This window comes from Trachemys scripta, chromosome 9, assembly GCF_013100865.1.
Source record: "Trachemys scripta elegans isolate TJP31775 chromosome 9, CAS_Tse_1.0, whole genome shotgun sequence".
NCBI lineage: Eukaryota > Metazoa > Chordata > Testudines > Emydidae > Trachemys > Trachemys scripta.
The window spans coordinates 11223174-11240408 of record NC_048306.1 but is presented as its reverse complement, the minus strand read 5'-3'; positions in this window follow the sequence as shown (position 1 = coordinate 11240408).

The following is a 17235-nucleotide window of genomic DNA, read 5'->3' as shown; positions in this document are numbered from 1 at the left end:
TATGGTTTTAGTTCAGATGACCTCATCTTACTGCAATGACAAAAAAAACAACAGAAGAGCCTATGTGAATATCTTGCAACTTCCTATGTCTTTATGATAGGCAGGGCCAGTGCTACCATTTAGGCCAACTAGGCGATTGCCTAGGGTGCCAAGATTTTTTTTTTTAAACACACAGCGGGAGTCTGAGCTGCTGCCGGCAGCCCAGGGGAACCCCTGGGTCAGAGCTGCCGGATGGATCCCCGGGCCGGGGAGCTGCCGCGGGGGGGTGCCTCAGGGCGGTGGGGAACTGCCGCACGGTTCCGCGGGCCAGGGGGGAGCTGCCGGGGGGGGGGGGGCGGCGCAAGATGGAAGTTTCGCACCAGCCCTGATGATAGGAAATTAAAACTGTTTTATTTACCAGCTGAGCAATCTGAACATCCTGTATCCCAACATCTAAGTGTGGTTGGTTACGTATGGGCGGATGCAATACTATGTTTAGGGCATGACATCCCAATATTATTACTTCTGACTATCAGCCACAGGAAAATTAACAATTCGATAAAAACATAGAACTGGAGCAAGGGATGTGTTAGGATAACTGTCAACACCATCTCTCAGAAAGGTTGTAACTGGCACCAGCATTCGTGCTTACATTGATACGATGTCTGCCGGCACATCAACCTATTCCCAACATTTAATGACTTGAATGCTTAGAAATGAGCCTGAACAGATCATGCAAATCATCTGATTATAGGAGAGTCACACATGAAAGAGGCAATATTAAAGGAATAAGGACTTGTCCTAAAGATTTTCTTGTATCTCTGCAGTGTTCTACCTAAGGTTCGCTGAATAATGCCATTAAACGGCTTTACTTTCCAGGTATTATTACTCGTTCTCAGATATTCACTTGGACAAACAAAAGCTACAGCTGAGATTCACTTTTTTTTTTTTTAATTTCCACTTTGTCTATTTTTAAATGAAGACTGTAAAACATTTTTTTGCCAGGTTGTGATGGCTGATTCTGCTTATAAACTTCCAAAATGGCTCTGATTTGAAAGACAGTTTGCAAGCAAATAGCCCATTTCATGGTCCAATGATTTTTACTCTTTTGGGGGGAAAAGAAAAAAGAAAACAAGGAACAGAGCTGCTGCAGTTTAAAAGTCGGCTGCCCTGTTTAACCAGTAAACAACTCCAATGAAATTACGCAAGTGATTTGATTATGCGCTTAAATACATATTTAAAATTTTAGAGCTGTTCCAATCTGTTGAGTAAATAAGGACTTACAAACGTCTTCTAAAATACAGAATTCATTAGGTACTATGGAGCGTATCTATATATTAAGAGATAGTGTAGGGCACTGGCCTGGGTCTTAAAAGACCTGGGTTCTATCCTCAGCTTTGCCTCTGACCTGCTGCACGACTTCCTTTCTCTGTGCTTTGGTTTCCCTTCCGGCTCTTCTCTTAGGCTAGGTCTACTCTACCCGCCTGAATTGGCGGGTAGAAATCGATCTCTCGGGGATCGAATTATCGCATCTCATCGGGACGCGACAATCGATCCCCGAATCGATGCTCTTACTCCACCAGCGGAGGTGAGAGTAAACGCCATTGACGGGGAGCCGTGGAGGTCGATTTTGCCGCTGTCCTCACAGCGGGGTAAGTCGGCTCCGATAGGTCAAATTCAGCTACGCTATTCACGTAGCTGAATTTGCGTATCTTAAATCGACCCCCCCCCCCCGTAGTGAAGACCTGCCCATAGACTGTAAGCTCTTTAGGGCAGGCACTGTCTATTACTATGAATAGACACAGCATCTAGCGCAATGGGTGAAGCACATACATAAAGTAAGAGCTGCTTCTGTAATACCAGTAATAATCTGCAGGCTATCCCATGCACAAAAAGCCCAACCCTGCAAACCCTTGCACATGAGAAGTTCTATTGCACCCAATGAGATTACATCTGTTAGGAAGGATTGCAGAACAGGGCTTCTTAAAGGCTGGGAAAAGACACTGAATTAAAAAAAAAAAAATACTGGCATGATCCTGCTCCCTGCAAAACTCAGCTTGACTTGTATGGGAGCAGGCTTGGGCCCCCTGCTCGTGTGAGCTTGGTTTCTCAGAAACTAGACTCTATCAAGACAAGACATGACTTGGTAAACTGAACGACAAAGGCCGCACCGCAGTCCTGATCCTAGTCAAGTCCATGGGACTTAGCAGCAGATAAGCCCCAAGCCTCATTCTGCTGGTGCAGTGGCACAAAAGACCCACTCCTAGGCAGCTTTGGCGAGAAACTTTTGAAAACCTCTGTCCTTGTCAGCTGAAGAGGAGCAAGCACACTGGTAAAATCCACACCACAGAAAAAGCTAAAGAACAAAGCTGATTTTGTCCTCTCTGTTTATATATCCCTGCTGGCGATTAAAACAAACAACAGTGCCTGGAGCATCACTACATTGTATGCAAGATCCCCAGGTCCCATTAACATCAATCCCTGCACCATGCACAGCACAGGGGTCCGTGCTATCTGATCCTGTTATAGGATCATGACCTAAAATTGCATTTTCCCCCCCATCTCAAAGACCACGAGCAAGACTGAAGTAAGGGGACAGTTTAGGTCAAGTCCTAAAAACCTCAGATCTCAAAGCACCGCAAGCAAACAAGAGAGCAGAACTACACAAGAATCAGCAGGAACATTTTTCACGAGTAGTTTAGTTGTCATACATTGCCTGAAATGTACAAACACTGGGACTTAACTGGTACCTACCTGGCTTTCTGCATAGCGGTGAATTTCTCCCTAAGGAGAAACATAACTATGTATGTACACAGAAAAAATGTTTCTGTGGTTAAGATAGCAGAACAGGAATCAGGGAAAGTGTTCAGATTAGAGAATCCAAACCCCACTTCTCATTGGGAGTTTCACTTGTTGGGGGGAAACGGGTCTCAAACATTTTCCCACTAAAATTTCTCATCAATAAAAAAAAAGAAACATACGATTGTGGCAATTCAGACAGTCGCTTAGAACATTTTCAAGTCCCATAAAACAAGCTAAACTACTGCCCAAAGAATTATAGAAATGTAGGGCTGGAAGGGACTTTGAGAGGTCCATCCCCCCACCCTCTCTCACACACACACACACACACACACACACCGCACTGAAGCAGGACCATCCCTGACAGGTGTTTGTCTAATCAGTTCTTTAAAACTTCCATTGATGGGGATTCACAACCTCCATTGGGAGCCCATTCCAGTGCTTAACAATCCATATAGTTAGAAAGTTTTTCCTAATATTTAACCTAAATCTCCTTTGCTGCAGAGTAAGTCCATTACTTCTTGTCCTACCTTCAGTGTACATGGAGAACAGTTGACCACCATCCTCTTTATAACAACTCTTAATATAGTTGAAGATTATCAGGTTCCCCACTCAGTCCTAAGACTAAACATGCCCCTTTTTAAAACCATTCGAAGATCAGGCTTTCTAAACCTTTTATCATTTTTCTTGGTCTCTTCTGGACTCTCTCTAATTTGTCCACATCTTTCTTAGCATATGGCACCCAGAACTGGACACAATACTCCAGCTGAGGCCTCATCAGTGCAGAGTAGAGAGGGACAATTACCTCCCAGGGCTGCATGTCATTAAGGCTGAATAGAGCAACCGTCATAAGAGCATTATCTCGGATGGACTGGCTGGCAGGTTGACTGTCAAAAGCTAGACAAAAGGAAGACTTCATTGCTAACAAAGTGGCATCAAGCAATGTGGTAAGTGCACTCAGGCGCACACAAAGAGGATAGGGTTTGGATGAGGGAGTTTCCCTGAGGGGGTAGGGGAGGAAACAGACTGGGAAACACACTCTCCAGAAGGCAAAGTGAGGTCCCAGAGCTGCTGGGTAGGATAAAGAATGCAAGTAAGGTCTGTCTGTTCCTGTCTCTCAAGAGGGCAGCCCAATCTAACGTAGCTTGGAGTCAAGTGTAAGATTAGAGGAGACTAACCATACATGTTGGCTGTTTTGAAATTATTTTCTTCATTCTCTAATAAACAATTTGTTTTCTGAAAGCAGTTGGTCTTTCTATCGCATGGATCACAAGGCACAGACAGGGGGTTGTACCTACAGCCCACTCAGAGTAGGTCTATACTTGGAGCTAGGGGTGTGAGTCCCAGCTCGTGTAGACATACTTGCGCTCACTCTCATGGAGTGTAGCACGCTAAAAACAGCGGAGTAGCTGCAGTAGCACGTGTCACAGCTCAGGCTAGCCACCCAAGTACATACTCAGGGGTCCGGACAGGTTTGTATGGGGAGTGGCCCCTCCCACCACTGCCCATGCTACCACAGCTACACTACTATTTTTAGCCCTCATTGAGCTACCACCAGTATGTCTCCTCCAAGTGTAGACGTACCCTAAGAATGGGAGAATGGTAAAATCTCTCCCCACCCCCCCATCCCCCAATACAGATAAGGGCACAAGGCTAAACATCTGAGGGAATGCACACTGAGAGGCCAGAAAGAAGACAGATGTATGCAGCACCATAACCAGGACAGGTCGCATATGGTAAGGGGCCAGGTATAGGCAGTATGGCCTAGAAGCCACGGCTGGGCTGTTGTCCACAAGTCGAGGACAGCCACAAGGCAGTAGTCAGTGAGCAGGGTACAGAGTAATCACTAGATCTGGGATCAGCAGGTAAGAGTCAGAGACCAGAGATAGTTGCTAAGCTGGAATCAGGAGGCAAGAGTCAGGCTGGGGTGAGGGACTGGTGATCAGAAAGTGAGGGGAGGTTTGCAGTCACAGAAAGCCAACACCCTGAATGTGTTGCCCAGACAACTTCCTGGCCCACTCTCCAGGTTTAAATAGTGAGCACAGGCCAATCAGAATGCCACAGGGTGCCATTGCTCCAGTCCCTTTGGGCAGTACTTCCTATGGCATCTGATCTCCACAGTGCTCCTTGGAGATAGCTCTACAAAGCCTCCTAGTGGCCATGCAGGGACATCAGCTGTCCCAGGCTCTAGAGAGCCCGGTTCTAGTCCCATGGTTTACATATATGCTTTACCTAAAAGAGCTAGATCCTTAGCTGCTGGAAGCCTACGTAGCTCAATTTGGCCCATCATCTCAAAGATAAATACAATTGCTATAGATCAAGGACACATTTCAAAATATTCTGATGCTGATTACGGGGTAGATACATCCGGTTACCTAGAAGATTTTATAAACTTTTTGAGACCTGTAAAATTTGGTGACCAGTGCTACATAAACTAGATTAAAAAACAATCAATGATCTGCAAGAGAAACAAAATTTCTGGAGGAAAAAAATATCTTGAATAAAATAATTACACATTCATGAAAACTAACAGATGCTGTACAATTATTATAATTTACAGATTTGATTGGTGATGGGTAGAAACTCAGGTTTGTCATGATTAACTCCTTACTGTTGTAGAAACTATTTAAATCTGTCTCAGTGAATATCCAGGCCTGATGTATTTCATCCAAAAAAATAAAAATAAAAAAGGCAAAGATTTGAACTAGTGGTCTTGATCCTTCCTTGTAAAAATTGTTAGGGAGGTGATCATTTGGTTATGAAGTTCTGATATATCTATGCATCCTTTTAATATCTCTTTTTAACATAGCCTGCAGTCAGTGAGTAGCATAAATTTAACTGGATTTAACTCATCACCCCACCAGGATAAAGCCATGGTAGATAATACCATCAAATCAGTGACATGTGTTGAAAGTTTATGTTAATGTGCTTGCCTCCTTTGTAAAGCGCTTTGAGATCGATTGATGAAAAGCACTATTTAAGAGTTAAGTGTTATTGATACCATTTTTCAATATCATTTCTACTGAAACTTAATCAGCCAGGCCGCCCGTAGAATTTCACTGGCATTGGGCTAGCTAGGAGATGCACAGCACAACACATTCTTGTTCGCTGTCACTAGACTGAGTTGGATCCAATGAAACACCCTTTCATTGAATTATTTCTGTTGCAAATACAAGCAAATTCATTGATGGGACAAAATAAAGTAAGAATTTTGGGGGACAAGGAGGAAATCCAACAAAATGATCCTACTCACAACTCCGACTTCTGTGATCAAGGACAGGCATGGTCAGACCAGGCCAAGGCTTGGTTTCCCCAATAGTGATTTAAACTCTTGCTAAGAAGTCCTACACTCAGAAGCTTCACAAATTATGGGTTTTGCACCTGAATCCCTTTGAGGACCACTCTGGAAGCCTGATAACAAAGGTAAAATGTATTCCTTTCCCTTTTTCACAGAGCTCGCATTCTTCCCTTCCTTCTCCCGTCTCTTCTCCTCTCCCACTGCATCCTGGTGATGGGCGGCAGTACAAAACTCTGTGGTAAGTAGGTAGATAGAGATAGATAGATAGATAGATAGATAGATGAGGAGCTGTGGGAAGCACTGTTTACCTAAGCCAGGGAGAGGAAGGAGAGCTTTTAGCAGAACTGGGGAAGCTGTGTATCTCCCACCCACACCACAGTCCTCCTTACTGTTGATCAATGAAAGCTACACAAGCGCGGCGCTTTGAAAAATCCAGCCCTTAATTCGGGTATATTTCAAATGCTGCAGGCCCAGTTCTTCCCTCAGGCATACAGAATCATGCCTGTGTCTCCAAGAGCCAGACTAGACCCTGTATACCTACCTTAATCCACTCTGAAAAAGCAGATTTAATCTCCCTGGGCATTTTAGGTCTCCAAAGACATTTGGAGTTTGGAGGACTGTTTTGCTTGCTCACAACCCATTCTCCCCCCCCACCATCTACTTCATCCTGCACTAATAACTGTTATAATTTGTGATGTTAGAGCCGTTCCCCCAGGAAAAGAGCAACGTCAGCAACCCAAGGCTGAGATTTCACTGCTTACGAAGCAGAGACTTTATCCAAACACAGTAATAATGACAAAGTGAACCGAAAATTAGCAGCAAAGAAATAGCTTTGTAGTTTTGGGAAGGTTCCATGAAAGTAATTGTCCTACAGTGACACTCGAATACATTTGGAACAGTTTGTGAATTTTATTTTTAGATAACGTTTCCAAGATAAAGTGCTAACACCTGGGGGCAGATTAATTTCTTAACGAGTATTAATAAGCAGTTGGATGGGGCTGTAACTTTTTCATAAATAATAGTGATAGAAACTTATGCCAATATGTGACATAGCCAATGTGCATTGAACAGGGCTGTTTTGCAGCTCAGGATCTGCTACTAACAGTTACCTGGCCAAATTTTGCTCTTGAGTTTTACATCAGTGTTAAACTAAGACTTACTCCAGTATTAGACAAGTGCAAGGGACAGCAGAATTTATCCCAAAGAGATCACAAAGTGCTTTGGCTCTATATCCAGTTTCCCTTTATTTCTGCTGCAACCTTTCCATGTGTTACTCCCCAGCAATCTAGAGCTGGCCTGGTATCCCCACTTGCTCTGCTGTTTTGTTGAGCTGAACAGTTGTCATTAATCCCCACCAATGCACCATCATGGCTCATCCTTCCCTTTGCTGAAAGCCTTTAACTGAAAGCACAATTATTTGTACTGCAGTAGCACCTGGAGGCTTTAGTCGAGAATCAGGGTTCCATGGTACTAGATGCTGTACACACATTAACATAAAGCTAATCCCTGCCCTAAACAATTCACAATCTAGTGTTGAATTTGCAGCATCACGTAGGTAAGGCATACTTGTGTAAATACAGGTTTGCAGGCCATTAGGGAAGCATCAGAATAGAGAAGCTGAAGGGAAGATTACGCAGCCATTCTAAGGGTATGTCTACATTGTAGCCAGAGGTGTGAATGGCAGCTGGTGTAGACAAATATGCACTAGCTATCCTCCAGGTAGCTCACTTCACATAGTAGGGAGGATGCCAGGGTGTGGGCTAAAGGGATGTCAACATGAGCTGTCATTCACACCTCCAGTTATGTAGATCTACCCTAAGCATGGTAGGAGCAAACATTTAGTTGTTCCAGACCACTGACTCCCAAAGTGTGTGGACTACTGGTGGTCTGCAGAGCACTTGTTGGTAGTCAGAGGGGGACTGGGTGGTCAAATGGTGCGGACTGTACTTCTTGGGCCAGATCCAACTCATCCCTGACGTTAATCCAACTATACAGATTAATTGCACCTGAGGATCTGGTCCCTTGTTTCCTGCTGTTGAACTGTACTTAAAAAAAAAAAAAATTACAAATACATTCAATATTTCCTTTATCTTACTTGGAGAGATCTTATTCAACTAACAATGGGAGAGGAGCTGATCCATGAAATCCCGAGCAAGTTGATCGCGAATGGCACAGGAGATGCCATCTAAGATTTCCCCCCCTCCCCCGTTAAAATATGCTCCACAGCATAAAACTGTTTGGGACCCCTTACTCCAGACACACCAGCCAGCAACACATTCAAAGACATGTAAGAAATCATATAAAATCAATGCCTGTTGATTGCAAAGCCTTTTTGTTTACAGATAAGAAAACAGCAGACAAATAATCTCTTGTAAATCATGTAACAGATACATGAAATTTAGCTGACCAATTGCCACTCAGGTGATGGTTACACGATTGGGATGGGCTGAAATACTGGGGGAAAATTCCCTTTTGTTATGCGTGATTTAACTTTAAAAGGAAATTTCCAAAACAATTTGCCCTCACACACCACAGGGATGAGCATCTAAAATTACTTGGACAAAGAGAAACAATGTGAACACTGATACCTGTGGCATGGAACTGCAACATCGACTTAATGCAGCACACAAGACTTAGGCTACATCTTCACTACGGGGGGAATAGCGTAGCTGAATTCGACGTATCGGAGCCAACTTACCCCGCTGTGAGGACGACGGCAAATCGACCTCCACGGCTCCCCCGTCGACAGCACTTACTCCTACCTGCCCTGGTGGAGTACAAGTGCCGATTTGGGAATTGAATGTCGCGTCCCAACGAGATGCGATAATTCGATCCCCGAGAGATCGATTTCTACCCGCCGATTCAGGCGGGTAGTGTAGATGTAGCCTCAGAGCCTGGTCCAAAGCTTAATGAAGTCAATTAAAATAGACTCCCATTGCCATTAGCCCTCATTATACAAGCAGCCAGAGTGTTTTCATTGCTGACTGCATTCTTCTCAGACTCAAACAATGAGAAAACTGAGCATCTCAGTACAGAACACATTTCAAATACCTGAAATGCCATGAAGATATGGTGAGGGGTCGATTTTGACAAATGAAATCACAAAACAACAGAAACAGCTTTAAAATTTAAAATTAGGATGGGAATTTTCAAAAGCTTTCATTTTGGAAGATCCAAAATAGAATTTGTTGAAAATGTCTCAGCTGGCCATGCCCCAGGTGCCTGCCTGGCTTGCAAGCTGGGTAGCATGTTGAACCAGAGAGCCAGGCAGCCCACCCACATGCCAGGTGGATTGACAGGGATCCCAGGACACCAGGCCTGTCTGCTTGGTTTCCGCTGAAAGTTTTGACTAAGTTGACACATTCCCAGAGAATTTTGATTCCATCTGTAGCGAGGAGGTGTGGCATCCCTCAGAGAGTGATAGGGAGGGACCACAACACACCCCGCCCCGGGTGGGCTGAACCAGGAGAGCCTCATCCGCCTCGCCGGAAGCGTAAGGGTGGGACAGGAGGGGAGGTACAAAAGGTGGAACCTGCAGTCAGTTGTGGTGAAGCCACCACAGTTGACGGACGCATCCCGCCTGCTGCTGGAGCCTGCAGAGGAGCTGCTGGGGCTGCTGCCGGAGGGCTGGCTGGATGTCCCCAAGATGACAGATGCAGGTACACCCAAGGGGTGGGGGGAAAGGAATAAGCAGCCGCCCAGGGAAACTAGGTAACTGTCTGATTGGGACCTGGACTGATATGAGGTCAGTGTGTTGAGGTCGGATCCCTGCTGACCCAGTGGCAGGCCACTCCGCCACTGTTAGGGCCCTGGGGTGGGGCGCAGTGGAGTGGGGTGGGGCCCATGTCCCCCCTGCCATGCCACCCCACCCATGGAATGCCAGTCCTCCCCCTCCCTAGGCCAGGAGGCCTGCGCTCCTCAGGCAACCCTACTGGAGCCCCATAGACTGTTATTGGTGCTCCCCCTTACCTGAGCCTCTAGACTTTATGGTGCTCACAGACTGCTAAGCTGCTCTGCCCTGATTGCAGGCCAGAACCTACCCATTGCTTTGCTGCCCTGCCCTGACTGGGTCTGGAGCTCATAGACTGCCATACTGTTCTGCCCAGCTGGAGGACTGGAGCACTACGTGAAGCTAATTCCCCCCTTTGAGCTCACCTTTAGAGGTATGCGACAGCGAGGTGGCATGGCCTCCTTCAGAGACGGACAGGGAGGGACGGCCACACAGCCAACACAATCAAATTAGCTTTGGCCAATGGAAAACTGTTCCATCAGAAGACTTTTGAACCGCTATTCACATTCACATTCTGCTCAGTTCAAACATCAAATGTTATTTGGACTTTCCAGTAATGAGAGAGGAGGTTGCTCACTCAAACAAGAATTCACAGCAGATTTGATCATGTCACAACTAGACTGCAAAAATATTTTCTGTTCACACAATTGCAGAAAAGAAGAGTAATGCTGGGAACATACCAAGTAGAAGAGCTCAGTCCTGAGGGTGCTATTACTCTTACTGTAAAATTATCCACAATATAAAAGCTGTCAAGCCATGAACGGAAAGTCTATCTGGAATAGGACAGGATCACATCCCTGAAAATGTTGCCAAAGCCGATCACGTAGGTACAAAAGTTTGTTCATACTTTCTTAGCTCCATCAAAAGGCAGCTTCTGGAAATGCCTGGGTCAGATGGAAGTGCTCAGACAGTACCTGATTTTGCCTGGAAGAGAAACCTATCAATCAGTTCCTAATGTGCCAATTGCTTGCTGGAATCTGACATTTTGTTAAAGGCTAACGGGAGAGGATGGGCTACACGTTGCACCAGCTAGAACTCAGAAAGGTGCTGCTATTGAGTGAATAAAGTAGCACAATATAATAATACCCTTCAAAACTATCTTTGGGTCTGACCAATCATTCTCCTGTTCCCAGGAAGAGAAATAAAGAAACTTTTAAAACATACTGGCGAGTTGTGATTTGGCTCTGATCTCAGCAATGGGTGCAAACAGTAACTGCAGGAAGAAATATCATGAATGCTAGTTTTTGTAAGGAAGGCTTAGCCGCCTCCACAACAACACACAAGTGTTCTCCATGAGGACACAATAATTGTCTATGTGGCCCTAATCTTTAGAATTCACTGCTAACCTTGGTCAGTAGCAGTCTGAATTTCCTGATCTTCAGAGCACGCTACAAAGCTACCCTGTCTACTCACTCTGGCCCTGGGGAGAACCAAAATGTTTGGGGAAGGTAGCATCTTTGGGAAGGTCCTTTTTGGTTGACTGTCCTTTTTGTACAGAATCTGCTATTTGTGGGGTTAATTGTGCTTTTAGCAGTTGTTTAGAGACTGAGCGCCCAGGATAGATGTTCTTGGTACATAAAGAATAAAATAAATAAAAGATGCATCGAATTAACTTGGAAAATAACGGTGTAAAAATGTAATACAGATTTGAAAACAGAATTAGATATTAAGAGGAGTGATACCCAGGTTAGAATCCAGTCTGGAAACTAAACAAAACCCAAAAAAGAACCAAGGTTGGACCATAGCTCACCTTCATCAGCAAGAACCTTCTGCTTCACACTAGTTTGCTGTGAAAGCCTGAAACTATTGACATTAACCGATAAACTGGAAAATATTTTGGTGCTAGGCCCGGATTCTGCAAACACTTATGCACGGAACGTGACTCGTGGGAGTAATTAAATCCAGTGATTCACAGCCATATTTTTATAGTGAAACAGACATTCAGTAGTTACCTCCCCAAACGCCTCAGGTGTCCTGCCAAACAGAAGCAGAATCTATTGCTATTTGCCATAACGTAATAACTAAAGGGCCCACTCCAATACCCACTGTAGTTGATGGGAATCTTGGGTCGGGTTTTAAATAAATAGTCCTGAGGAACCAGCCAGCAAAAGGTCATATTTCTGCATCCGGCTAAAATAATACTTCCAAGGCCAGACAACACTGGGCATACTCAACGTTCAGTGGCCCCAAAGTGTGCGCAGTACCTCACAAAACTGAGCCCCAGATGTCTGTTGTAGACTTCCCCCATTGATGATGAGCATAGTCTAGATGAATGCTCCTGACCCTTCAGGCCTTAAAAGAGTAGTTCTAGTGATTTCAGTGTGACTTCTCGTACAAGTAAGAGCTGCAGAATCGGGTCCAATATTGATAAAGCATTCAGGCCCTGATTCACAAAAACATATTTACTTGCTTAAAGTTACGCACTTGCTTACGTATCTTGCTGAACTAAGGTCTTAGAGATCCTTGGATGAGGAGACGACATGTACATGTATTAATCATACATCAATAAAATCATTAATTTTATTACTACTATTCATAGATTCATCTGACTGTGCATGTACTATTGAACCCACGGGTAGAAGCGGGGAGTCCATTTATCCATCAAATCCAGAGATTACTGGGGCTGTTGGATGATTAGCTCATTCAGAGGATATTTATAAAGAAAATATAATAGTTTAGAAAAATGTAAGAAATCTTTTCTAAAGTAAAATGATGGGACAGGCTCCAATTTCCAAGCAAATCATTCAGAAAACTCAGCAAACATTTTCACGAAGGCCCTGATCCTGCAAGCTCTTACACATACGAGCAGTTCCAATGAACTCATGTCAGAATTACTCAGTGTGAGCAAGGGTTGCAGAATCAGGTGCATGAAATGTGACGACTCGCATGAGTCACGTTCCGTGCATAAGTGTTTGCAGAATCAGGGCCTAGCACTAAAATATTTTCCAGTTTATCGGTTAATGTCAATAGTTTCAGGCTTTCACAGCAAACTAGCGTGAAGCAGAAGAGCACAAACCCGTTTAGCCGGCTTTGGCTTGGGATATTGCAAAAGCGCTTTGTTAGTTATAAAAGCAAAACAAAATTCTGGCCTCTGTCCATGTTTGTACTACACACTCATTGCCTGTGGAGTAGACTTGGAGCCAGATTGTGGCTTAGTCGCGATTAATTCCATTTCCGCCGCTCCCGCTGGCAGAGGAAGGGGAAGGGTGGGATTCTGTCTCAACTTCATGCCAATAGCAAATAATTTCCCCTGTCACACCGGCACAGCTGTGCTGGCCAGCACATTGAGGAGAAGAGTGGACAGGACTAAGATTCCACCAATTACAAATCCCCGCCCACCCATTTCCCCAGAAGGGCAAGATGCTGCCCCACCAACGTTGCTCTCCCTTGCACTGATATACAGGTAGAGAGCCACAGGCTCCATTATCCTTAGTCCCCTTTGCAGGTGACCAGCAGGAGTCACAATCTGTCTCTGTGTCAACTACACTCAAACTACTTGGTTATAAGGCCAGATTATAAGGCCCAGTTGCTTATAGCTTTTCCAAACATGAACCATTTGGGCTGAAATTTTCCATGCTGGTTGTCTGCTTCAGGCTGGATTTTTTTTTAAACTTTCAACTAAAATGGTTCTGAAGAATAAAATGAAGGGAAACAAAGTTGTTCTGCCCATGTTAAAACAATTCTCACATGCATTTTGTTGAGAAGTTCTAGTACCCCTTTGCTTTGGAGCAGGGACTTGAAGTTTGGCAGGTGGGTTGCCCTGGTGTCAGGGATGTGCCTTTTGCTTTCCCTGTGAAATTCACCCAAATGTGGCCAGGATAACAGGCACTGAAAAACCTGCACATGCTCAGTAGAGACACGTTAGATTTGGGCCTCTAAATTCTCTAAAGATTCTGTCTGCATGGAGCGTGCTCCAAGCTCTCTCAGCTCCTACATATCATAGCCTGCCCACGTGCCATCCCCACAGAGTAACCAAGCTTGCTCCATCTTGGAGCTAGGCACAGGAACTGAGGGAGACCTTCTCTCTTCAATGACTGCCCCCAGGCAGCACGGAGGAAAAGGAGTAAGCAACTGACTTGAATGCAGAGGCGTAAGAAATGGAGAGGAGTAGGAGAGGAGGAGACTGCAAAAGCAAGACACTGGGAGGGAGCTGGGGAAGTCTGTAGATGCAGAGAGGGAGGGAAGCAGGACTCAGACTCGGGGTGTGTGGGGGGAATGTCGGATAGGAGCAGAGGGGGGGGAACGCACTATAGAAACCCCCTTGAGGAAATTCATAATTTTGCATTCTGTGCAGGGCTTGGATGGTTTGCAATGAATAAATCCAGAGACCGCACATTGAATGAGAATAACAGAGAAATATTGAAAAACGACTCACTCATTGAATGAAGCAGGAGATCTGTGGAACAAAAGTAGTATGTGATCATATAATTAAAGACTATCATAATAGATATGCATTAGCACAAGGGGGAAAAATTAATTCTGGCATTGCCTCACTTTGGAGTGCTTGACTTTGCAAATTGTTTGCGTTAACCTTTTGATGTAATCTATGGTAACCTGAACGGTATTATTTGTAACCACAGACGCACTATAGCAAGAATCTTAGATAAGATATTTATATCATGTCCCTCAATATAACAGAGGCATCATCAAACCCCCTCCATTATGCTTCTGTTCCAGCACAATCAATACTAATTACATCCATTCTGTCACACTTTAGTGACGAGGAGAATTATGAGGATAATGATAATGGGGTAATAAAAAATTTTATCCCATGCACATCAATCATTTGAGCTAATTCATACGTTTTAGATGCATTAGTGTAGATGCTCTCCAGAAACTAAAGATTCAAATCAGTATCCAAAATAGATGTGCAGAGATTTTATAGTCCTCAACCCTAAAAATTAATTAAAATATCTAATGCTTCTAAATCAGTATCTCAAAAAAAAATTCAAGAGCAATCTCTGATGAATGCTTGAAAAACTGATGTTGTGCGTCAGTAACAAAACAGCCCCCAGACATTTTTACTGTAAATATTCTACATAAGGCACTATTAAAATTGTGTGTGTGTGTGTATATATATATATATAAAGAGTTGCAGGACAATCCCATCACCTTTCTCCCTCCACTTCCTCTCACTAACTTTTGGTTACTCTGGAGGTGACAGCTGAGAAATTTACCTGTTTTCTATTCTTTAAAAACGGAGGGCCAAGACCTTTTAGTGATTAAGGCTTCGATTTTGGTAGGTGTTAAGCACTTTGCATGATCAGCCCTGCATTTGTTCTTATCACTAGATCTTCCTTATACTACTTTGCAGTATGCCTGGCATCAATCATAACTCAAAAAGGCAGATTTATTTTTTTTTAAATGAAAGAGAGAGAGAGAGAGAGAGAGTCTTTAACAAGAATGGATTTACCACAGGTAAGCTCATGTCAAGAGAATCAATGACTTCCTTAGAACATATTCAATCTTTTACTCTAATGGTATCTTCCAGCCATTTCCAGGAAAGTTAAGTATTTCTTCTGAGCAGTGGATTTAATTTAGATTTAGCAAGGCAATAATTGGAATTCTGAAGAGCTATATCAGACTGAACCGGGACCACTTTAAAATTAAAAAAAGAAAAAAAGAAAAGTGATAGACAAGAAGTAGTGTGGTCCAATGCAGTGGAAGTTAAGAAACAGGCTCTGTTCCTGGCGCTGTCACTGACCAACTGCATGAGCTTGGGCTAGTCTCTTCCCCCAGCTGTAACTCTGTTTCCCACTCCCACCTCTCAGCTATTGAAACTGTATGTTCTTTGGGTCAGGGACTGTTTCTTTTTATGCGTTTGTGTAGTGCCAAGCATAACAACAGGGCCTCAATCTAAGTTGGATCTCTAGGTGCTACTATAATACAAACCACAATCTGAACAGAATTCCCTTCCTTGAACCTTGTTTCTTTTGCAAAGACATTTGGATACAGACAATTATATATACTTTTGGTAAATCATAGAATATCAGGGTTGGAAGGGACCTCAGGTGGTCATCTAGTCCAACCCCCTGCTCAAAGCAGGACCAGTTCCCAACTAAATCATCCCAGCCAGGGCTTTGTCAAGCCTGACCTTGAAAACCTCTAAGGAAGGAGATTCCACCACCTCCCTAGGTAACCCATTCCAGTGCTTCACCACCCTCCTAGTGAAAAAGTTTTACCTAATATCCAACCTAAACTTCCCTTGCTGCAACTTGAGACCATTGCTCCTTGTTCTGTCATCAGGTACCACTGAGAACAGTCTAGATCCATCCTCTTTGGAACCCCCCTTCAGGTAGTTGAAAGCAGCTATCAAATCTCCCCTCATTCTTCTCTTCCGCAGACTAAACAATCCCAGTTGCCTCAGCCTCTCCTCATAAGTCATGTGCTCCAGCCCCCTAATCATTTTTGTTGCCCTCCGTTGGACTCTTTCCAATTTTTCCACATCCTTCTTGTAGTGTGGGGCCCAAAACTGGACACAGTACTCCAGATGAGGCCTCACCAATGTCGAATAGAGGGGAATGATCATGTCCCTTGATTTGCTGGCAATGCCCCTACTTATACAGCCCAAAATGCCATTAGCCTTCTTGGCAACAAGGGCACACTGTTGACTCATATCCAGCTTCTCGTCCACTGTAACCCCTAGGTCCATTTCTGCAGAAATGCTTCCTAGCCATTCGGTCCTTAGTCTGTAACAGTGAATGGGATTCTTCCGTCCTAAGTGCAGGACTCAGAACTTGTCCTTGTTGAACCTCATCAGGTTTCTTTTGCCCCAATCCTCTAATTTGTCTAGGTCCCTCTGTATCCTATCCCTACCCTCCAGCATATCTACCACTCCTCCCAGTTTAGTGCCATCTGCAAACTTGCTAAGAGTGCAGTCCATGCCATCCTCCAGATCATTAATGAAGATATTGAACAAAACCAGCCCCAGGACCGACCCTTGGTAATAAATATCTATTAAAATAGCGATTACAATATCTTGGTTGAAATTGGCATTTTATGTGTACTGGACACAGCATTAATGACATCTATCGCCCATTATATTATTAGTATTATTATTGTTCCATCACAGCTTGTATTTTTAGTTTCTTCCCACTAAATAAAAACAAACACTACTTTGCACTTATATGGTACCTTCCTTCCAAGGATCTTGGCGTGCTTGGCAAACATTAAACTTAGCCTCATAGCTAAATGTGGAAGCTGATGCACAGAGACATTAAGCATTTTGCTCAAGGGCACAGAGAACGTCTATGGCAGAGGCAAGGATAGTATCCAAGGATGATGAAATTCTAGCTCCATTGACGTCAATGGAAAAACTCCCCTTGACGTCAATGGGGTTCGGATTTCACCCCACGGGTGTTTCTCTATT